Source organism: Arachis stenosperma, chromosome 1 (assembly GCF_014773155.1).
Source record: "Arachis stenosperma cultivar V10309 chromosome 1, arast.V10309.gnm1.PFL2, whole genome shotgun sequence".
NCBI classification, from domain to species: Eukaryota; Viridiplantae; Streptophyta; class Magnoliopsida; order Fabales; family Fabaceae; genus Arachis; species Arachis stenosperma.
This window is the reverse complement of record NC_080377.1, coordinates 104478150-104484071: the sequence shown is the minus strand read 5'-3', so window position 1 is coordinate 104484071 and position 5922 is coordinate 104478150. Positions and strand designations below refer to the sequence as shown.

Sequence of the window (5922 nt, the reverse complement as noted above, 5' to 3'; positions counted from 1 at the left end):
GGTAAGCCATGAAACTTGGGCATCAAGTTGAGTAGTGAAGACTTTATTTCAAAATCCACAACCACTGCTGGGTGGTGTGCCTGGAATGGTTGTAGTGTAAAGTCAGGGGCTCCTTCCTCCAGAATAGTGACTCTCCTAGGTGCTGCCATGTCACCTACACGTAAATCAATTGGATCAGTAGAGAAGGAGCTTGTTTCTTCCTTAGATGACATTTCAGGTTCGTCCTCAGAGAGGACTAGCCGACGCCGAGCTTGCCTTATACGTGAAATGGTTCTTTCAATCTCAGGGTCAAATACTGGCAAGCTTGGATTAGGAAGTGAACACGTCATTTAACGAAAGAAACGTGCAGCTCATAGTAATAGAATAAAAAGATAAATTGCAATTAAATAAATTCCAATCATTAAATTAGCACACTATTGCAACTCCCCAGCAACGGCGCCAAAAATTGACGTGGCGAAAGTTGGTGAGTTAAGAAATTATTATAAGAGATATGTTGCAAGTACAGTCCTTAACCAGCCGAAAATCCGCTTATCAATTTAGAAGGGTTGTCACAATATTGAAATTAAAATACTAGGAGTATGAATCCCAGGTCGTCTCCCAAAGAGTTGCAGAAAGATGTGCTATTTTATTAATCAGGTGTTTTCAAAAATGGTTGAGTTAATAAACAGGAAATTAAATCAGAGAATTTAGATAATTTAAATAAAAGCCTTGACTTGGAGTAAATTAGTTGGAAGCCCTATTCTTGTTGAAGTACTCTCAAGATTAATTATTAATTGAAGGTTGCTCTACTTAGTTATCCCTTACTAGGTAAAGGAAAGTCAAGCAAGTTGGAAAGCTATTTCTAGTCACAAGTCCTAATCATCTCCCTTGGGAAGGACTAGTGTCAATGACTAGAGGGTGATCCAACAACAGACCCAATTACAACTTTTTTTCTCTTGAGTAATCGAACTCAAGGTTTCCTTTCAATCATCTCCCAATCAAGTTATGAAACTACTTACTCATCATAATTATAAACATCACATAATCAATGGGGAAAATAAAAGAAGACATAATAAATAATGATAAAAGGGATTAATTAAAAATAAAAATAGTTCTATATTAATAATTTGTAAAAATAATCCAATGTCAACTCTAGAGGAATTAAGAATATGGAAGAATAAATGAAAAGTAAAATAACAAACTATAGTGACTAGTACCGGAGGTAGACTCTTCTCCAAAGCTAAAGCCAAAATCTTCAAAATCCTAATTATGAATGTTCAAGTGAGAAAACCTAGGGGAGGAGTAAATTCAGATTTAAAAACTAAAAATTATGTGGAATGAATGTTGTTCTCTGTCTCTGCATGTTCCCTGGCTCTAATCTTTGTTTTTGGGCCAGAAACTGGATGAAATGCGGCCCAGAAACTCTGCCAGCGACTTCTGAAATTCTACAGATCGTGCAAGTCACGCGGCCACATCGTCCACGCGTTCGCGTCACTCAGTGTTTCTCGTACCACGCGTGCGCGTCATTGATGAGCAAAGAATTTATACACTTTTTGGCACTATTTTTAGGTATTTTTTAGTAGGATCTAGCTACTTTTAGGGATGTTTTCATTAGTTTTTATGCTAAATTCACATTTCTGGACTTTACTATGAGTTTTTGTGTTTTTCTGTGATTTCAGGTATTTTCTAGCTGAAATTGAGGGACCTGAGCAAAACTCTGATAAGAAGGCTTACAAAAAACTGCAGATGTTGTTGGATTTTGACCTCCCTGCACTCGAAATGAATTTTCTAGAGCTACAAAACTCCAAATGGCACGCTCTCAATGGCGTTGGAAAGTAGACATCCAGAGATTTTCAGCAATATATAATAGTTATACTTTATTTGAGATTAGATGATGCAAACTGGTGCTCAACGCCAGTTCCATGTTGCATTCTGAAGTCAAACGCCAGAAACACGTCACGAACCACAGTTGAACGCCAAAAACACGTTACAACTTGGCGTTCAACTCCAAAAGAAGCCTCTGCACGTGTAAAGCTCAAGCTCAGCCCAAGCACACACCAAGTGGGCCCCGAAAGTGAATTTCTACATCAATTACTTACTTTTGTAAACCCTAATAGCTAGTCTAGTATAAATAGGACACTTTACTATTGTATTAGACATATTTGGACGTTTAGTTCTTAGACCATGAGAGCTGGCCATTCGGCCATGCCTGGAACTTCATCACTTATGTATTTTCAACGGTGGGGTTTCTGCACACCATAGATTAAGGGTGTGGAGCTCTGCTGTACCTCGAGTTTTAATATAATTACAACTATTTTCTATTCAATTCAGTTTATTCCTGTTCTAAGATATTCGTTGCACTTCAACATGATGAATGTGATGATCCGTGACACTCATCATCATTCTCACCCATGAACGCATGACTAACAACCACCTCCGTTCTACCTTAGACCGAGCGCATATCTCTTGAATTCCTTAATCAGAATCTTTGTGGTATAAGCTAGAATTGATGGCGGCATTCATGAGAATCCGGAAAGTCTAAACCTTGTCTGTGGTATTCCGAGTAGGATTCAGGGATCGAATGACTGTGACAAGCTTCAAACTCGCGATTGTTGTGCGTGATGACAAATGCAAAAGAATCAATGGATTCTATTTCGACATGATCGAGAACCGACAGATGATTAGCCGTGCCGTGATAGAGCATTTGAAACTTTTTCACCGAGAGGATGAGATGTAGCCATTGACAACGGTGATGCCCTACATACAGCTTGCCATGGAAAGGAGTAAGAAGAACTGAAGGAAGGCAGTAGGAAAGCAGAGATCGAACAGGGACAAAGCATCTCCATACACTTGTCTGAAATTATCACCAATGTTTTACATAAGTAATTCTATCCTTATTTTCTGTTTATTTATTATTATTATTTGAAAACCATTATAATCATTTAAATTCGCCTAACTAAGATTTACAAAATGACCATAGCTTGCTTCATACCAACAATCTCCGTGGGATCGACCCTTATTCACGTAAGGTTTATTACTTGGACGACCCAGTGCACTTGGTGGTTAGTTGTGCGAAGTTGTTAAGAAAGTGCTGAGTTAGTAGATGTGCATACCAAGTTGAATGCCATTATTAGATATCAAAATTTTGTGCACCAAATTTCTTGCGCCATTGCCTAGGATTGTTCGAGTTTGGACAACTAACGGTTCATCTTGTTGTTCAAATTAGGTAATTTTCTTTTTATTTTATTTTCAAAAAAATTTTTCAAAAATCTTTCAAAAATTTATCACCTGTTTTTGAAAATTTTCAGAGTTTTAAGAATGAATTCTAGAGTTTCATGTAACATGTTGAAGCCTGGTTGGCTGTAAAGCCATGCCTAATTCCTGAACCGGAGCTTTTGACTAACATTACATGACTCCTGGAATTCTGATTGAGGACTTTGGATTCGTTACTTCCTTTTTCAAAAATATGTTTTCAAAAAAATTATTACAAAAATCCAAAAAAATTAATAAAATCATAAAAATAAAAAATATTTTGTGTTTCTTGTTTGAGTCTAGTGTCAATTTTTAAGTCTAGTGTCAATTTTTAAATTTGGTGTCAATTGCATGTTTTAAAAATTTATGCATTTTTCGAAAATTCATGCATGGTGTTCTTCATGATTTTCAAGTTGTTCTTGGTAAGTCTTCTTGTTTGATCTTGATGTTTTCTTGTTTTGTATCTTTTGTTATTTTTCATGTGTATTTTTGCATTCATAGTGTTTAAGCATTAAAGATTTCTAAGTTTGGTGTCTTGCATGTTTTCTTTGCATCAAAAATTTTTCAAAAATATGTTCTTAATGTTCATCATGATCTTCAAAGTGTTCTTGGCGTTCATCTTGACATTCATAGTGTTCTTTCATGCATCATTGGTTTTGATCCAAAAATTTTCATGTTTTGGGTCATTTTTATGTTTTTCCCTCTCATCATTAAAGAATCAAAAAATAAAAAAAAATATCTTTTCCTTTTTTCTCATAAATTTCAAAATTTTGGGTTGACTTAGTCAAAAATTTTTAAAATTAGTTATTTCTTAATAGTCAAGTCAAAATTTCGATTTTAAAAATCTTATCTTTTTCAAAACTTTTTCAAAAATCAATTCTTTTTCATTTTTTTTACTATTTTTCGATAATTTAAAAATATTTTTCAAAATCTTCTTCTTAATTTTATTTCAAATTTTCGGAACTTAACTAACAAGTAATGTGATTAATTCAAAAATTTGAAGTGTTACTTTCTTGTTAAGAATGGTTCAATCTTTAAATTCTAGAATCATATCTTTTAGTTTCTTGTTAGTCAAGTAATTAATTTTAATTTTAAAATTTAAAACTTTTTCAACCATGTCTTTTTAATCATATATTTTCTATCATATATTTTTCAAAATTTTATCTTTTTCAAAAATTTGATTTCAAAATATCTTCCAACTTCTTATCTTTTCAAAATTAAATTTCAAATCTTTTTCAACTAACTAGTTGACCTTTTATTTGTTTTAACTATATCTTATCTTTTTCAAAACCACCTAATTACTTTCCTCTTTCTAATTTTCGAAAATTACCTCCTTCTTTTTCAAAATTCTTTTAATTAACTAAATGTTTTAAATTTTAATTTTAATTTTAATTCTTCTTTTAATTTTCGAAAATCACTAACCCTTTTTCAAAATTAATTTTCGAATTCTCTCCCTCTCATCTTCTTCTATTTATTTATTTATTTACTAACACTTCTCTTGATCTCAAGAATCTGAACCTATCTTCACCCTTGTGTTTGGATTCTTACCTTTTCTTTCTTCTATTCATTTCTTCTTCTACTGACATAAATGAATCTCTCTACTGTGGTAAAGAGGATCCCTATTATTATTTTTTGTTCCCTTCTTTTTCATATGAGCAGGAGCAAGGACAAGAATATTCTTGTTGAGGTAGATCCTGAACCTGAAAGGACTCTGAAGAGGAAACTAAGAGAAGCTAAATTACAACAATCCAGAGACAACCTTACTGAAATTTTCGAAAAGGAAGAGGAGATGGCAGCCGAAAATAATAATGCAAGGAGGATGCTTGGTGATTATACTACACCTACTTCCAAGTTTGATGGAAGAAGCATCTCAATCCCTGCCATTGGAGCAAACAATTTTGAGCTGAAACCTCAACTAGTTGCTCTACTGCAACAGAACTGCAAGTTCCATGGACTTCCATCAGAAGATCCCTACCAGTTTTTAACTGGGTTCTTGCAGATCTGTAAGACTGTTAAGACTAATGGAGTAGATCCTGGAGTCTACAAGCTCATGCTTTTCCCCTTTGCGGTAAGAGACAGAGCTAGAATATGGTTGGATTCACAACCTAAAGATAGTCTGGACTCCTGGGATAAGCTGGTCGCGGCCTTCCTGGCTAAGTTCTTTCCTCTTCAAAAACTGAGCAAGCTTAGAGTGGATGTTTAAACTTTCAAACAAAAAGATGGTGAATCCCTCTATGAAGCTTGGGAAAGATACAAGCAGATGACCAAAAGGTGTCCTTCTGACATGCTTTTAGAGTGGACCATTCTGGATATATTCTATTATGGTCTATCTGAGTTCTCCAAGATGTCATTGGACCATTTTGTAGGTGGGTCCATTCACCTAAAGAAAATGCCTGCAGAAGCTCAAGAACTTATTGACATGTTTGTAAATAACCAGTTCATGTACACTTCTGAGAGAAATTCCGTGAATAATGGGACACCTCAAAAGAAGGGAGTTCTTGAAATTGATGCTCTAAATACCATATTGGCTCAAAACAAAGTGTTGACTCAGCATGTCAACATGATTTCTCAAAGTCTGAATGGATGGTAAAATGCATCCAACAGTACTAAAGAGGTATCTTCTGAAGAAGAAGCTTATGATCCTGAGAACCTTGCAATAGCAGAGGTAAATTATATGGGTGAACCTTATGG

General features: G+C 34.7%; 1 non-coding gene across 1 annotated transcript; it reads right to left on the bottom strand.

The window, feature by feature from the left end:
- Nucleotides 1-5413: 5413 nt before the first annotated feature.
- Nucleotides 5414-5521, bottom strand: LOC130950340 (small nucleolar RNA R71). The gene has a single exon (XR_009073561.1). It is a non-coding gene; the product is annotated as a small nucleolar RNA R71 (small nucleolar RNA).
- Nucleotides 5522-5922: the final 401 nt, after the last annotated feature.